Raw genomic sequence first — 17899 nt, 5'->3', positions numbered from 1 at the left:
TCGGTTGGAAACTTTCCTCATGTCAGCACGTTTTAGGTGTCGCCACCGGCGCCAACCTTGTATGAATGCTCTGAAAAGCTAATCATTTGCATATCACAGCTTCTTCTTCCTGTCGGTTAATCTTCGTGGTGTAGAAATTTTAATGTCCAGTAGTATAAGTAAAAAATGATGTAACTGTTCATCCAGGTTTTCCTGTATCGCTCCAGGAAAATTCCAGGATGGTTCCTTAACAAGGTTGATTTGCTTCACGATTCTTGGAACATTCCTAGCTTGTGCACTGTCTCTGACGATCTCGATGTCGACGTGACGTTAAATCCAAATCTTCCTCCTTCCTAACTGGCTGTATATTGTAGACAACTCAGGCAATTAAAGTACTTGTACACGACAGAAATATGTCTGTTTCGAGCTCGGCAGCGACTTGATGGTCAACAGTTTGCACTGGCGGAACTGGAATTTTTTACACCATGAACACGTTTGACCGAACGTTACCAAACTGATACTCCAGAATTTCCATGTCTGTAGGATACGTTGCCTAAAATTTCATCCTTACATGAATTCACTTCGAGTTCAAAGAAAGCCATGCCTTAGAAATGAAACATTGTGTGAATAAATGATGGCTACTAGATGGGCCAAAAAACATTACTGGAATTTTTCAAACGTAGATCCTAACGCAGCGTGTCGAGAGAACATTCAGCTTATCATAATTTTTCAGCCTTGGACTCAAGTAGGATCACTGGCGTGGGGGACATGAGAGTATCATACTGACAGATCGCAGAAATATTGGATGTACTGCAGTGACTGCAGAACGGGTGGTAACCAGATGGATTCAGGGCAACACTGTGGCAAGAGGAGTATGTACGAATAGTGGATTAAGGACGGCACCATTAGAAGATCTGTTGGCTCTGACAAAGAGACGGATGATAACAAGGGTTGAGGAAAACCTGGTATTTTTCAAAAAAAAAACCAATCCAGTGGGTAAACTCAAGTTTTTAAAGTTTTATTTGTGTTTTGGGAGATTTTTCGTACCGACAGTTAAATAGATCACCTTAAATTCCTGCGATGTACTTATTCAGAACGTTATCCAATTCTTAAAACTACTTTGTTAATGTCTCATTTCTTGCCCTGCCAGTACTTGAGAATCTTCTCCATCTACAGCGTTGTTGGTCAAAATGATTTAAAAGAAAAAATACCCGAGAAATTAGTGATGATATATAAATTTCTGTTCTTAAATTAAATTGTACCTTGCAGTAATTACGATTCTACATAAAGCTAAGATTTTTTTCTGCAAGAGTAAAAGTAATTTAACTGTGTTTCTTATATTACAAAAAAAGTTAAAACACAATATTAATAAAATACACTCTTATGACAGTATATAGTTGGCTTAGATCAACATAATGTCTCTTTTTAATTTGTGTAATAGCAACTACGTAATATTCTGTGTTAGAGACGGGGTTTGAAATTATGTAAGAACCCCAAAAGCCTCTGATCGCAAATATTTGTTTGTTTAATGACCAGTTTCAATCATAATGACCATCTTCAGATTGGTTTTGCCATGTGTGATACAGTCTAAAGGTCGCGGTGTTTCACCAAAGTCGGCAAAGCACATTGTTACCACAGACATTAGCGATGTCTCGCTGTAATCCAAAAAATGGCTGTGAGCACTATGGGACTTAACTTCTAAGGTCATCAGTCCCCTAGAACTTAGAACTACTTAAACCTAACTAACCTAAGGACATCACACACATCCGTGCCCGAGGCAGGATTCGAACATGCGACCGTAGAGGTCGAGCGGTTCCAAACTGTAGCGCCCAGAACCGCTCGGCCACCCTGGCCGGCGCTGTAATCCGCAACGACGAATGAGGGAGGCTGAAAAAGACACGCCCTCTCGCTCAGCACAGCAGCACCCTCCTGTGGAAGCGCCCAGTCCCAATTCGTGATCTCAGCAGTCAACATCGTCGAGTAGGATTAAAGTGTCAATAACGTCTCGAATGGAAACCATTTTTTTTCTAAAATGGTTCAACGTTATACCTAAAGAGAAGAATTTGTTAATTAGTGCATCAAGTAATGTTTTAAAAATCAATAACAGTTGTAAATTATGGGTTAATAATTTGCTGTGACAAAGGATATCGAGTTAAGTAAATTTTTTATTGATACTTGTGCGAAGAACGTTCAATAAGTGATGCAACACATAATTCTTTCTCGGACAATTTCTGTTGAAAAAAATGTGGAATTTGTTCTGGGATATCGTGGAATATTCCCACGTCAGCCCCTTTAATTTCATGAAGATCCGATAGGTCGTGGCGCTATGCGTATCCTTTAAAATGGAGTCTGCAGCGGAGGTGAGTTCCAAGCAGAGAGCTGTCGTTGAGTTTCTTTTGGTAGAAAACCAGAGAATCGCACTTTTTCACTGGGGCTTGTAGATATGAAGAACTGGAAGTAAACAAAAGCACGTGAGTCGTTGGGCGAGACATCTGTCATTGTCCCAACAGGGTCGCACAAACCTGTCTGATCTATGTGTTGGCCACCAGCACACAGTTTTGACTCCTGCTGTACTAGAACATGCAAACACTCTCTTTTGAGGTTATCGAACAACACGCTGCTCAACTGGACGTTTTTATAGTCTCACACCTTCTGACTGCAATCTATTTCTCCCAATGAAGGATGCACTCCGATATCGACCAGTATAGTGGTACCATGCGGCATAGGGGCCCTCCTGGTAAGGTGGTGTAAGGTTGTCGCATTGAACGGAGATCATGTTGTAAAATAGGGTTTTGTAGCCAAAAGAGTGAGGAATAACATGAGGTTCTGGAATCATGAATAAGACAAACCTGCTTAAAAAAAAAGTGTTGCAGTTCCTTACGATCGCCACTAATCGTGTAGTTCGAATGAAACTTCTCCCAGAGCAATCAAAGAACCTGCAATTATGGCGAGACGACTATAGTTTCGTCTGGTGATAACATCGTTGGTGGCAGTTGTGCAGGGTTGTGTGTAAAAGATTACCACTGCACATAGGTTCTGGTGACGGGTTGCAAACACTATCTTGTGAGACTTACGGCAAAAGAAGAGCCTTGATGACTAAAATGGGCATGGCGGGCTGCTTCTCGTGTCTAACACAATCAGTTACATAAAGCGATTTTGTAGAGATATCTACGGAAACACCTGTGTTGCCGTACCTATATGTCGACTATCGTTTTCAGTCACACTGGCTCTTGACAACTGAAAGCAGCAACAACGCTCCCAGCTGTCTCGGTTATTATTTCGTTGTACGAAGAGTAGCCAACACGATAAACACCTGTAACTATACAGCCGGACCATGCCACTTTAGCTCTCAAGACTCCTCTTTCGCTGTATGGACCACAGAGATTTCTCTACGACCCACAGGATAATGATCGTAATCCGTTACCAGAACTTTTTTGCACTGATAATATTTCACATGCAACCCTGCACGGAGAATCAAGTGTCATCCACGGAAAGATCAATCTGAAGATGATCATTGTGACTGAAACCAGTAATTGAATAAACAAATATTTGTGGTCAGTGATTGTTGTTCTTTTTACATAATTTCAGAACGTCATTTCATAAAGACCATGGCATCCCGCATATAGTTGAGATTTATTGTGTTTCGGAATTTTTAATGTTTTTAAACCTGCATGGTTTTTTGGGTCGGCTTAAATTACAACACTCCTGAAAATAACAGCTGAAATACTAATAGAGATCACAGGCAGTGTGTCGCCACGAATTGTCGGTAAGAGATTGCTGGAAGCTGGGTTGAGACTTCGAGTGATCATGTGACATTTTCTGATGATAGCGTATCACAGGCAACAGAGAATTGTGTGGTTTAGCGTTGGAATCAAAAATGGTTCAAGTGGCTCTAAGCACTATGGCACTTAACATCTGAGGTCATCAGTCCCCTAGACTTAATACTACTTAAACCTAACTAACCTAAGGACATCACACACATCCATGCTCGAGGCAGGATTCGAACCTGCGACCGTAGCAGCCTCGTGGTTCAGGACCAAAGCACCTAGAACCGCTCGGCCACAACGGATGGCCTTAGCGCTGGAATCAACTGAGGTATTGTCGCATTTGTGGCGCTTAGCGATGAGTTCCTCTTCTGTTCTGCGGCGGTCAGTTTGACGGGAACGTTTTCGTAAACAACCAAGTCCAAGGTCACGTGTAGCAGCGATTCTTGAGATCCAAACCTGTCCACCTCCTGGACTTATTATGTGGGCAGCTACTGGATAAGACTGATCTGATAATTGCTGAGGGATCCTGAATGCTCGCTAGTATGTGACAAGAATAGCAGATCTTGTTGTTGTGTCCTTCAAGATCAGGGTACCAACTGGTAATGCAAGACCCCAAACAGCATTCCACATCATAAAAGCACGAAGTAATGTACGGATCTTTGACTGGCTGTCACCCGCAGAGCAGATCACGGATGCGATGGGGAGACGTAAAGTTTCGTATCACCCTCCAGCCAGCAGTCTTCAAGGACGGCAACAGCATGTGTCTGAGAAAATTCCCATGGTGACATTTGGAGTATGTTTGCTCTCATGTCACAAGGAATACAAAAGTGCAGGCTTATTATAACTGACTGAAGCGATTTCATATCTTCTTTGTAGCTACATTAATTGACATACTGTCACGGAACTCAACACTCATATCGAAAAACTCAAAAGTTTAGTTTAGTTGTACCAGCACATTTCTGCCGCGAGAGAGTATCAGTGTGTAGTTAGGCTAGATTGCGACAGGCGACGAGAAAGCGTATGTTGTGCTTGAAATGCATTCACATTAGTCTACCGTAAGCGTCCAACGGCGCTTCAGATCGAAGTTCAACAAAGATCCACCAACTGTCAACTCCACTCGGCGATGGTATGCGTAGTTTAAGGCTTCAGGATGCTTCTGCGAGAGGAAATAAATGGGTCGGCCTACAGTCCCTTTTTCTTCTTCGAAAAAGAGTTAACGCACACCTGTGTATAGACATGCTGGAAAAATGACTCGTGCCACAACTGGGGGCCGACAGTATGGAATTCATGTAACAATAGGATGGTGCTCCACTCCACTTCCATCATGATGTTCGCGAACTGTTAAACAGAAAACTGAGAAATCAGAGTATCAGTCATCGTGGGGTTTATGATGAGTAATTCATGCCATGGCCTCCGCGCTCTCCCGACCTATAGACATGTGTGTGCGGTTATGTGAAAGATTCAGCGTTTGTACCTCCTTCACCAACGAATCTACGAAATTAGCGGCTAACATGGACAGAGATTTTGAGCAATTTGCTGGGAAAATGCAACGCCGAACGTGGGAAGAAACTTAATACCTGCAGAATCAGTAGGAGGCACATGTGGTGCACTTGCAATACGTCAAAAAACTTTTTGAGTTTCTCTATGTGTGCGCAAAGCTCTGTGACAATATGACAAATAATAGGCCTACAGCTACAACAAAATTGTGATAATCCTGTATATCTGTACGTCGCTTGTAATAATCCTGTATATCTGTACCTACGAGTGCCAAACCTGCTACTCTTTTGTTGATGAAATTAATAAGTTTCGGGGTCCACTGTTCGTGGCTTAGTGGTTAGCGTCGCTGCTTCTAGATGGCGGGATCCCGGGTTCGATTCCCGGCCGTATAGAAGGTTTTCTTCGCTCAGGGATGCGCGTTTGTGTTCTCCCAAACATTTCATCTCATCTTCAGCGACGCAAAAGTCGCCGAAGTGCTGTCAAACAAAAAGACTTTCACTGGGCAGCCGAACAACCCCAAATGGGGTGTTCCGGGCAATAATACAACGAATTTTGTAAGGAACGAAAGCTTATTCATTTACTAACTGTTATGTGGTGAACATTTCGGTAAGGTTTGTAAATATCGGAGTGGGCTTTCATGGGGGAACATTTTCCACTTCCGTCATTGTAGGATTCGAAGAGAGAACTGTAACGTTGCGCCGGTAGATGAAGGTTATGACTGACACACGATTGTCAACGTTCCGCGGGCCGGCCGAAATACCGTTGCAAACTGTTCCTTTTCGATTCTGGCATGAACAACCAAAAATTTGCCCTTCTTCAGATAGATTCTTGCTTACCAAGAAATACTTGAGTGGTGGCTGTAAAGTGGCTTAGATGCTGATATGTCTGTGAGAAAAAACAACACTTCGTGACTCTCTGGGACGTCATTCTGTCTACACACGGTGCATTGCCATGATTTTAAAAGTATGCTGTGCAAGACCTGGTATAGCCTTCTTGCGGAATGTCCATTTCGTTATTAGTCCCTTTGTCTTCCTTCTGTAACCAACGCATGTAAATTATTTGGTCGATAGTATTAATTCTTGAACTGCATTGATGACTATGAAAACGCCACTTACAGGATTGCGATGTTAATAACATACACTAGCTAAGACTTCAACAGCACTGACATTAACTTGCCACTAAGATAAGTGTGCATTTCTACATTAATCGGTTATTCTTTAAATTAATGAATTTCCGTATCGCATGACACAGACAAGCCCACGCGACAGCTCATTCGGCAGGGAAGTTCCGTCTCTTGCCCACAGTAGCGGAAGTTTTCTAACAACTTGAACAGAGAAGCGAAGTTTGTCTTTAACTTGCCCTTCTAATTTAATTCTACTATTTACGTTTCAGATTATAAATGTAAATTAACCGAATAATAATGTTCAATATTTACATTTCGTTTATGCAGAACTTATGCTATGCTAAAGCTCGCAAATATCACAAATGATAAAGTTTAATATTCACGTATCTCGATTCACAATTGACTCTGTGCTAATCTGCACAATACGCTTACGTCCCCACCATTCTAAACCAATTAATTTCGGTTTTTAGTATGAAGTAAAATTTCAAGTTAAAATTTCCTACTAAAGTTTACAAAACCCAAACAATTTAAAAATCCCCGTAAAACGGATAGTTTATTTAAGGGCAGTATGATCTTTTTTCACACTGAAAATTACTCCTTAACCATGGTGCGGTAAAGAACATCTCTGCTTCTCGTTAAATAGAAATAAATTAAATACTCATAAAACTGTGCCCGTGGTCTTGGGATAGCGTCTTTGATTCATAACCTAAAAGTTTTCGGTCTTGGGTTCGAATTCTGCCGCTGCTTAAACTTTGATTCATAAACAGCATTGGTGGCTGAAAACTTCCGGCTTAAGAAGTCGCCCCTCATTCTGCCAACGGCCTTGTCAAAGAGGGCGGAGGAGCGGACAGAGGTTCAGGGCACTCTCTTATCCTAGGGTTGGGAAACTGCCCCTAAAGGCGGAAGGATCAGCAATGATCAACGACATGAGGATGCAGAAAGCAATGGAAATCACTGCATTAAAGACACGTAACGTGTATCCACAGGACATATGGCCTGTAATTGAAGAAGTGTCATGATGATATCTCCATTGGCAAAAGATTCCGTAATAGTCCTCCATTCGGATCTCCGGGAGCGGACTGCCGAGGGGGAGGTTACCATGAGAATAATCAACGGAAGGATAGAAAATTTGAAAAGGGAAATGCAAAGGCACAATCTAGATATAGTAGGGGTCAGTGAAGTGGAAAGAAGACCAGGATTTCCTTCCGGTCAGATGAGTACAGTGTAATATCAACAGCAGCAGAAAATGGTATAACGGGAGTAGGATTCGTTATGAATAGGAAGGTAGGGCAGGGATTGTGTTACTGTGAACAGTTCAGTGACAGGGCTGTCTTTATCAGAATCGACAGCAAACCAACAACGACAACGATGGTGCAGTTATTCATGCCGACGTCGCAAGCTGAAAATGAAGAGATAGAGAAAGGTTATGAGGATATTGAAAGGGTAATACAGTAGTAAAGGCACATGAAAATCTGATAGTCATGGGAGACAGGAAGGCAGTTGTAGGGGAAGAAGTAGAAGGAAAGGTTACAGGAGAGACGGAATGAGAGAGGATAAAAACTAATTGAGTTCTGTGACAAGTTTCCGCTAGTAATAGCGAATACCCTGTTCAAGAATCACAAGAGGAGAAGGTATACGTGGCAAAGGCCAGGTGATACGGGAAGATTTCATTTAGATTACATCATAGACAGAGATTCCGAAATCAGATATTGGATTGTAAGGCGTACCCAGGAGCAGATGGAGACTCAGATCACAATATACACTCCTGGAAATTGAAATAAGAACACCGTGAATTCATTGTCCCAGGAAGGGGAAACTTTATTGACACATTCCTGGGGTCAGGTACATCACATGATCACACTGACAGAACCACAGGCACATAGACACAGGCAACAGAGCATGCACAATGTCGGCACTAGTACAGTGTATATCCACCTTTCGCAGCAATGCAGGCTGCTATTCTCCCATGGAGACGATCGTAGAGATGCTGGATGTAGTCCTGTGGAACGGCTTGCCATGCCATTTCCACCTGGCGCCTCAGTTGGACCAGCGTTCGTGCTGGACGTGCAGACCGCGTGAGACGACGCTTCATCCAGTCCCAAACATGCTCAATGGGGGACAGATCCGGAGATCTTGCTGGCCAGGGTAGTTGACTTACACCTTCTAGAGCACGTTGGGTGGCACGGGATACATGCGGACGTGCATTGTCCTGTTGGAACAGCAAGTTCCCTTGCCGGTCTAGGAATGGTAGAACGATGGGTTCGATGACGGTTTGGATGTACCGTGCACTATTCAGTGTCCCCTCGACGATCACCAGTGGTGTACGGCCAGTGTAGGAGATCGCCCCCCACACCATGATGCCGGGTGTTGGCCCTGTGTGCCTCGGTCGTATGCAGTCCTGATTGTGGCGCTCACCTGCACGGCGCCAAACACGCATACGACCATCATTGGCACCAAGGCAGAAGCGACTCTCATTGCTGAAGACGACACGTCTCCATTCGTCCCTCCATTCACGCCTGTCGCGACACCACTGGAGGCGGGCTGCACGATGTTGGGGCGTGAGCGGAAGACGGCCTAACGGTGTGCGGGACCGTAGCCCAGCTTCATGGAGACGGTTGCGAATGGTCCTCGCCGATACCCCAGGAGCAACAGTGTCCCTAATTTGCTGGGAAGTGGCGGTGCGGTCCCCTACGGCACTGCGTAGGATCCTACGGTCTTGGCGTGCATCCGTGCGTCGCTGCGGTCCGGTCCCAGGTCGACGGGCACGTGCACCTTCCGCCGACCACTGGCGACAACATCGATGTACTGTGGAGACCTCACGCCCCACGTGTTGAGCAATTCGGCGGTACGTCCACCCGGCCTACCGCATGCCCACTATACGCCCTCGCTCAAAGTCCGTCAACTGCACATACGGTTCACGTCCACGCTGTCGCGGCATGCTACCAGTGTTAAAGACTGCGATGGAGCTCCGTATGCCACGGCAAACTGGCTGACACTGACGGCGGCGGTGCACAAATGCTGCGCAGCTAGCGCCATTCGGCGGCCAACACCGCGGTTCCTGGTGTGTCCGCTGTGCCGTGCGTGTGATCATTGCTTGTACAGCCCTCTCGCAGTGTCCGGAGCAAGACACCGGTGTCAATGTGTTCTTTTTTCCATTTCCAGGAGTGTAGTAGTGATAAATAGTAGGCTAAAGTTTAAGACATTAGCCAGGAAGAACCAATACGCAAAGAAGTGGGATACTGAAGTACTAAGGAATGACGAGATACGGTTGAAGTTCTCTAAGGCTATAGATACAGCAATAGGGAATAGCCCTGTAGGCAGTACAGTTGAAGAGGAATGGACAGCTCTAAAAAGGAACATCACCCAAGTTGGGATGAATAACGTACGTACAAAGAAGGTAACAGCGAAGAAACAATGGGTAACAGAAGAAGTGCTTCAGTTGATCGATCAAAGGAGGAAGCAACAAAATGCACCGGGAAACTCAGGAATACAGACATAGAAGTCGCTGAGGAATGAAATAAATAGGAAGTGCAGGGAAGCTAAGACGCAATGGCTGCAGGTAAAATGTGAAGATATCGAAAAAGAAATGATTGTTAGTAGGACTGACTCAGCATACAGGAAAGTGAAAACAACCTTCAGTGACATTAAAAGCAAGGGTGATAACATTAAGAGTGCAACTAACGTCGATTTGCAGTAGGGCTTTGGAACATATACTGTATTCGAACATTATGAAGTACCTCGAAGAAAACAATTCATTTACACATAGTCAGCACGGTTTCAGAAAATATCGTTCTTGAGTAACACAACTAGCTCTTTATACTCAAGAAGTAATAAGTGCTATCGACAGGGATTGCCAAATTGATTCCGTATTTTTAGATTTCCAGAAGGCTTTCGACACCGTTTCTCACAAGCGTCTTCTAACCATACTGCGTGCCTACGGAGTATCGCCTCAGTTGTGCGACTGGATTCGTGATTTCCTGTCAGAAAGGTCACAGTTCGAAGTTATAGACAGAAAGTCATCGAGTAAAACAGAAATAATATCCGGCGTTCCCCAAGGAAGTGTTATAGGTCCTCTATTGTTCCTGATCTATGTTAAAGACATAGGAGACAATCTGAGTAGCCGACTTAGATTGTTTGCAGACGATGCTGTCATTTACCGTATTGTAAAGTCATCAGATGATCAAAACGACTTGCAAAATGATTTAGATGAGATATCTGTATGGTGCGAAAGGCGGCAATTCACCCTGAATAAGGAAAAGTGTGAAGTTATTCACTTGAGTACTAAAAGAAAGCAGCTAAATTTCGATTATGCAATAAGTCACACAAATCTGAAGGCTGTAAATTCAACTAAATACTTATGGATTACAATTACAAATAACCTAAATTGACGATCAGTTTGGCTTTAGGAAAAGTAAAGGCACGAGAAAGGCAATTCTGGCGTTGCGGTTAATAATGGAAGCAAGACTAAAGAAAAATCAAGACACGTTCACAGGATTTGTCGACTTGAAAAAAGTGTTATACAATGTAAAATGGTGCAAGATGTTCGAAATTATGAGAAACGTAGGGGTAAGCTATAGGGAGAGACGGGTCATATACAATATGTACAACTGCGACGAGGCAATAATAAGAGTGGACGACCAAGAACAAAGTGCTCGTATTAAGAAGGGTGTAAGACAAGGATGTAGTCTTCCACCCCTACTGTTCAACCTGTACATCAAGGAAGCAATGATGGAAATAAAACAAAGGTTCAGGATTGGAATTAGAATTCAAGGTGAAACGATTCGCTGATGACATTGCCATCATGAGTGAAAGTGAAGAAGAATTACGCGATCTTTTGAACAGTATGAACGGTCTAATGAGTACAGAGTATGGATTGAGCGTAAATCGAAGAAAGACGAAAGCAATGAGAAGTAGTAGAAATGAGAACAGCGAGAAACTTAACATCAGGATTGATGGTCACGAAGTAGATAAACTTAAGGAATTCTACTGTCCAGGCAGTAAAATAACCAATGATGGACGGAGCAAGGATGACATCAGAAGCAGACTAGCAATGGGAAAAAGGGCATTTCTTGGCAAGAGAAGTCTACGATATTAAATATCGGCCTTAATTTGAGGAAGAAATTTCTGAGAATGTACGTCCGGAGTACAGCATTGTATGGTAGTGAAACATGGACTGTGGGAAAACGGGAACAGAAGAGAATCGAAGCATTTGAGATGTGGTGCTACAGACGAATGTTGAAAATTAGGTGTACATATAAGGTAAGCAATGAGGAGGTCCTGCGCAGAATCGGAGAGGAACAGATATTTGGAAAACACTGACAAGGAAAAGGAATAGGATGATAGGATATCTGTTCATACATGAGGGAATGACTTCCACGGTGCTAGAGAGTGCTGTAGAGGGCAAAAACTGTAGTGGAAGACAGAGATTCGGATGTTGTTGTGGTCTTCAGTCCAGATACTGGTTTGATGCAGCTCTACATGCTACTCTATCCTTATGTAAGCTCCTTGATCTCCCAGTACCTACTGCAACCTCCATTCTTCGAATCTGCTTAGTGTATTCATCTCTTGGTCTTCCTACCGTCCACGCTGCCGTCCAGTACTAAACTAGTGATCCCTTGATGCCTCAGAACCTGTCCTATCAACTGATCATTTCTTCTAGTCAAGTTGTGCCACAAATTTCTCTTTTCCCCAATTCTATTCAAGACCGCCTCATTAGTTATGTGATCTACCCATCTAATCTTCAGCACTCTTCTGTAGCACCACATTGCGGAAGTTTCTAATCTCTTCTTGTCTAAACCATTTATCGTCCACGTTTCACTTCCATACAAATACTTTCAGAAACAACTTCCTGACACTTAAATCTATACTCGATGTTAACAAATTTCTCCTCTTCAGAAACGCTTTCCTTGCCATTGCCAGTCTACATTTTATATCCTCTCTACTTCGACCATCATCAGTTATTTTGCTCCCTAAATAGCAATACTCATTTACTACTTTTAGTGTCTCATTTCCCAATTTAATTCCCTCAGCATCACCCGATTTACTTCGTCTACATTCCATTATCCTCATTTTGCTTTTGTTTATATTCACCTTATATCCTCCTTTCAAGACACTGTCCATACCGTTCAACTGCTCTTCCAGGTCCTTTGTTGTCTCTGACAGAATTACAATGTCATCGGCGAACCTCAAAGTTTTTATTTCTTCTCTGTAGATTTTAATTCCTATTCCGAATTTTTCTTTTGTTTCCTTTACTGCTTGCTCAATATGCAGATTGAATAACATCGGTGAGAGGCTGCAATCCTGTCTCACTCCCTTCCGAACCACTGCTTCCCTTTCATGCACCTCGACTCTTGTAATTGCCATCTAGTTTCTGTACAAATTGTAAATAGCCTTTCGCTCCCTGTATTTTACCCCTGCCACCTTAAGAATTTGAAAGAGAGTATTCCAGTCAACATTGTCAAAAGCTTTCTCTAAGTCTACAAATGCTAGAAACGTAGGTTTGCCTTTCCTTAATGTATCTTCTAAGATAAGTCGTAGGATCAGTATTACCTCACGTGTTCCAACATTTCTACTGAATCCAAACTGATCTTCCCCTAGGTCAGCTTTTACCAGTTTTTCCATTCATCTGTAAAGAATTAGTGTTAGTACTTTGCAGCCGTGATAGTTCGGTAATTTTCATATCCAGAAAATAATTGGACGTAGGTTGCAAGTGCTACTCTGAGATGAAGAGGTTAGCACAGTAGAGGAATTCGTGGTGGGCCGCTTCACACTAGTCAGAAGACAGACTAAAAAAAAAAAAAAAAAATTACACAAGTCTAAAAAAGTATTAGTCAATATATTTCTTGTGGCAGCTCTGCACTGCTTCAACGTATTTAATGAAAGGCATCGTTTAACTACCAAAAGTGATTGGAATGGATATTTATTCACAGACAAATAACTTTCGTCAGGCGACCTCCTTCAAATAATATCAAGTTTAAGGAACTTTGATTAAAGATGAGTTTTGTTAATTAGGCATCAAAATAAAAAATTGTAGCTGATATAAGTATGTTATAAAATGAAGACTGGCAATAGCAAGACAAAAATTTATGGAAAAGAAACATTGATTGAGTATAAATTGGTTATGGTGTCATTTCGGAACGCATTGGTCTTCAGTGTAGCCTTTTATGGAACGAAGCAGAAACGACAATTAGTTCAAACAGGAAGAGAATTGAAGGTTTTCAAATGTAAAGTGTGATGCTAGAGATGTATGTTAAATACGTGTGTGTGTGTGTGTGTGTGTGTGTGTGTGCGTGCGTGTGAGAGTGGGGGAGGGGGGAGCTAAAACTTTAGAGAGAGACCAAGACTTGAACAAAGTTAGAGGATTGAAACTGATGTACATTGTAGTAGTTATGCAGTTACACAGGGTTCAAAATGGCTCTGAGCATTATGGGACTTAACTTCTGAGGTCATCAGTCCCCTAGAACTTAGAACTACTTAAACCTAACTAACCTAAGGACATCACACCCATCCATGCCCGAGGCAGGATTCGAACCTGCGACCATAGCGGTCGCGCGGTTCGAGACTGTAGAACCTAGAACCGCTTGGCCATCCCGACCGGCACGGTTATGCAGGGATGAAGAGGCTTTCACTAGACAGATTAGCATGGAGAGCTGCATGAAACCAGTCGGACTTAACAGCAATAACACCTTTTAGTGGTTCCACGATGCCAACTTTATAGGTATTACATAATCATTCTACATAATTTGACACCGTTCTGTACTCTGGACTAAATATACAGTGGGTGGAAAAGTTAGAAACATTTTTAATAGTCTGAATGATCACACAGTATTCTTACATAGTGTTCCTTATGACGCGGCTATCTATCGAGTGTAGGGGCTTGCATTCATTTCAATCTGCCAACAGCTTATAATTTTAGAAAGCGAGAACCTCACGAGAAATGGAGCTCAGAATAAAGACAAATAAAAATCAGAAGGTTTGCGACCATGGTTTAATTCTCATTTTTAAAGCTAGTAGATTCAACAACCAAATATATCAACGGAGTTTGAACTCAGAATGGTAGTTGGAGCTAGAGACATGGGAGATTTGAGGTCGGAAATCTTTAAGGAATTCAATGTTCCGAGGTCCACAATATCAAGGGTGTGCCGAGAAAACCAAATTTCAGGCGTTACCTCTCACCACGGACAATTCTGAGGCCGACGGACTTCACTTAACAGGCGAGAGCAGCAGCGGTGTTTGCGTGGAGTTGTTAGTGCCAATAGAAAAGCACAATTGGGTGTAATAATCCCAGAAATCAATGTGAGACGTGCGACGAACGTATCGTTTAGGACAATGCGGCGAAATTTGGTGTTAGTGGGTCTACAGCAACAGAGGATAGATTCGAGTGCTTTTGATAACGTCACGACATCGCCCGCAGCTTCTCTTCTGAGTTCATGATCGTATCGTTTGGACCATAGACGACTGCAAAACCGTGGCTTGGTGAGATGAGTCTCGATTTTAGTTGATAAGATGATGATGATGGTGATGTTTGGTTTGTGGGGCGCTCAACTGTGTGGTTATCAACGCCCGTACAAATTCATACTTCTGCTCAGTCCAAACTCGCCACTTTCATGAGTGATCATGAAATGATGAGGAAAACACAAACAAGCAGTCATCTCGAGGCAGGTGAAAATCCCTTACCCCGCCGGGAATGGAACCCGGGACCCCGTGCTCGGGAAGCGTGAACGCGACCGTCAGTTACTAAGAGCTAATGGTGGGGTTCGAATGTGGCGCAGAACCCACCAAGACATGGACCCAAGCTATCAACAAGGCACTGTGGAAGCTGTGATGGCTCCATAATGATGTTGTGTGGTGGGGACCACTCATTGACTGGAAATGGTTACGTTCAGTCACTTGGAAGTAATTTGCAGCCATTCATGGACTTCATGTTCCCAAACAAGAAATAGAATTTTAATGCATGACAATGATGGCTCCATAATGATGTTGTGTGGTGGGGACCACTCATTGACTGGAAATGGTTACGTTCAGTCACTTGGAAATAATTTGCAGTCATTCATGGACTTCATGTTCCCAAACAAGAAATAGAATTTTAATGCATGACAATGATGGCTCCATAATGATGTTGTGTGGTGGGGACCACTCATTGACTGGAAATGGTTACGTTCAGTCACTTGGAAATAATTTGCAGTCATTCATGGACTTCATGTTCCCAAACAAGAAATAGAATTTTAATGCATGACAATGATGGCTCCATAATGATGTTGTGTGGTGGGGACCACTCATTGACTGGAAATGGTTACGTTCAGTCACTTGGAAATAATTTGCAGCCATTCATGGACTTCATGTTCCCAAACAAGAAATAGAATTTTAATGCATGACAATGACGGAATGAAGAGCTCAGTTCGTGCACAAAATCCTGCACCGGCAACACGTCCCAATTATTGACGTCTATTAAGGCGGCATGGCTCAATATTTCTGCAGGGGACTTCCATTGACTTGTTGAGTCCTTTCTACGTCTAGTTGCTGCATTACGCCGAGCAAAAGGTCCGACACGATATAACGAGGTGTCTCATAACTTTTGTCACCTGAGTGTAAACGGGTATGTGAAATAAATTGGACTCAATTCTAAAAATGGTATCATTTTAAAATTTGTTCATGGTCTGAATCGAACACAAATAAATCTACCTGTGCACTTAGTCCACTATTATACGCTCCCACACCCCCCTACTCGTACTAGAATAAAAGTCCACTAATGCAAAGAGGCAATTAAAACGAAATATTTCTCCATATAATAACATCCAATGCGGAGAAAGTAGTGGATCAAACTTTTACAAAAACACATTGATGAACATTTTATGATACTGCTGTGACTCGTCGCCTAGATGAAAGCAACTGACTAATTTTCACATGTCGCAAGGTAAATAAATTGAAATGTTTTGTAAACACGCCTGATAGGAAATTAGTAACCCCCAGGAGACATCACATTAATACCGTGTAAAACTGCCTCTAGCTTTGACAAAGGACGCAATTCTGGGAGGAAGGGACTTCATAGATTTTCCCAGCTGTCATATATCTAACTGAAGACACTGACATGATTAGGCTCCTTAAAGCTACCAAATTATGGGGATGTTGACTGCCATGTTTCATTTGCTGTGCCAAATAGACCCAATATGTTTTTGATACTTTTCTAAAACATGGTTTGTATCATAAGAAAGTCTGTGTATCAATTTCGCTCTACTGAAAAATTAGTTTATTTACACTCTTCTCTGTTTCCCTCAATGATCTGCACTAAAGTGAAGAATGTCGTGGGATATATCATAATATCGGGTCGCACCGCCTTTTGCCTGGCGTAGTGCATCAACTCGACGTGGCATGGACGCCATGGTGCTTGTGTATTGGCACTGACAACTCTGCTCAAACAACGCTGCAGCAAGTAGACGTGCCATGGACGCCATGGTGCTTGTGTATTAGCACTGACAACTCTGCTCAAACAACGCCGCAGCAAGTAGACGTGCCATGGACGCCATGGTGCTTGTGTATTAGCACTGACAACTCTGCTCAAACAACGCCGCAGCAAGTAGATGTGCCATGGACGCCATGGTGCTTGTGTATTAGCACTGACAACTCTGCTCAAACAACGCCGCAGCAAGTAGACGTGCCATGGACGCCATGGTGCTTGTGTATTAGCACTGACAACTCTGCTCAAACAACGCCGCAGCAAGTAGACGTGCCATGGACGCCATGGTGCTTGTGTATTAGAACTGACAACTCTGCTCAAACAACGCTGCAGCAAGTCGACGTGCCATGGACGCATGGTGCTTGTGTATTAGCACTGACAACTCTGCTCAAACAACGCTGCAGCAAGTAGTCGTGCCATGGACGCATGGTGCTTGTGTATTAGCACTGACAACTCTGCTCAAACAACGCCGCAGCAAGTAGATGTGCCATGGACGCCATGGTACTTGTGTATTAGCACTGACAACTCTGCTCAAACAACGCTGCAGCAAGTAGACGTGCCATGGACGCCATGGTGCTTGTGTATTAGCACTGACAACTCTGCTCAAACAACGCTGCAGCAAGTAGATGTGCCATGGACGCCATGGTGCTTGTGTATTAGCACTGACAACTCTGCTCAAACAATGCTGCAGCAAGTCGACATGCCATGGACGCCATTGTGCTTGTGTATTAGCACTGACAACTCTGCGCAAACAACGCCGCAGCAAGTAGACGTGCCATGGACGCCATGGTGCTTGTGTATTAGCACTGACAACTTTGCTCAAACAACGCCGCAGCAAGTAGATGTGCCATGGACGCCATGGTGCTTGTGTAGTAGCACTGACAACTCTGCTCAAACAACGCTGCAGCAAGTAGACGTGCCATGGACGCCATGGTGCTTGTGTATTAGCACTGACAACTCTGCTCAAACAACGCCGCAGCAAGTAGACGTGCCATGGACGCCATGGTGCTTGTGTATTAGCACTGACAACTCTGCTCAAACAACGCTGCAGCAAGTCGACGTGCCATGGACGCCATTGTG

This window comes from Schistocerca cancellata, chromosome 6 (assembly GCF_023864275.1).
Source record: "Schistocerca cancellata isolate TAMUIC-IGC-003103 chromosome 6, iqSchCanc2.1, whole genome shotgun sequence".
Lineage (NCBI taxonomy): Eukaryota > Metazoa > Arthropoda > Insecta > Orthoptera > Acrididae > Schistocerca > Schistocerca cancellata.
The sequence above is the reverse complement of the archived record's forward strand: the minus strand, read 5'-3'. Positions refer to the sequence as shown.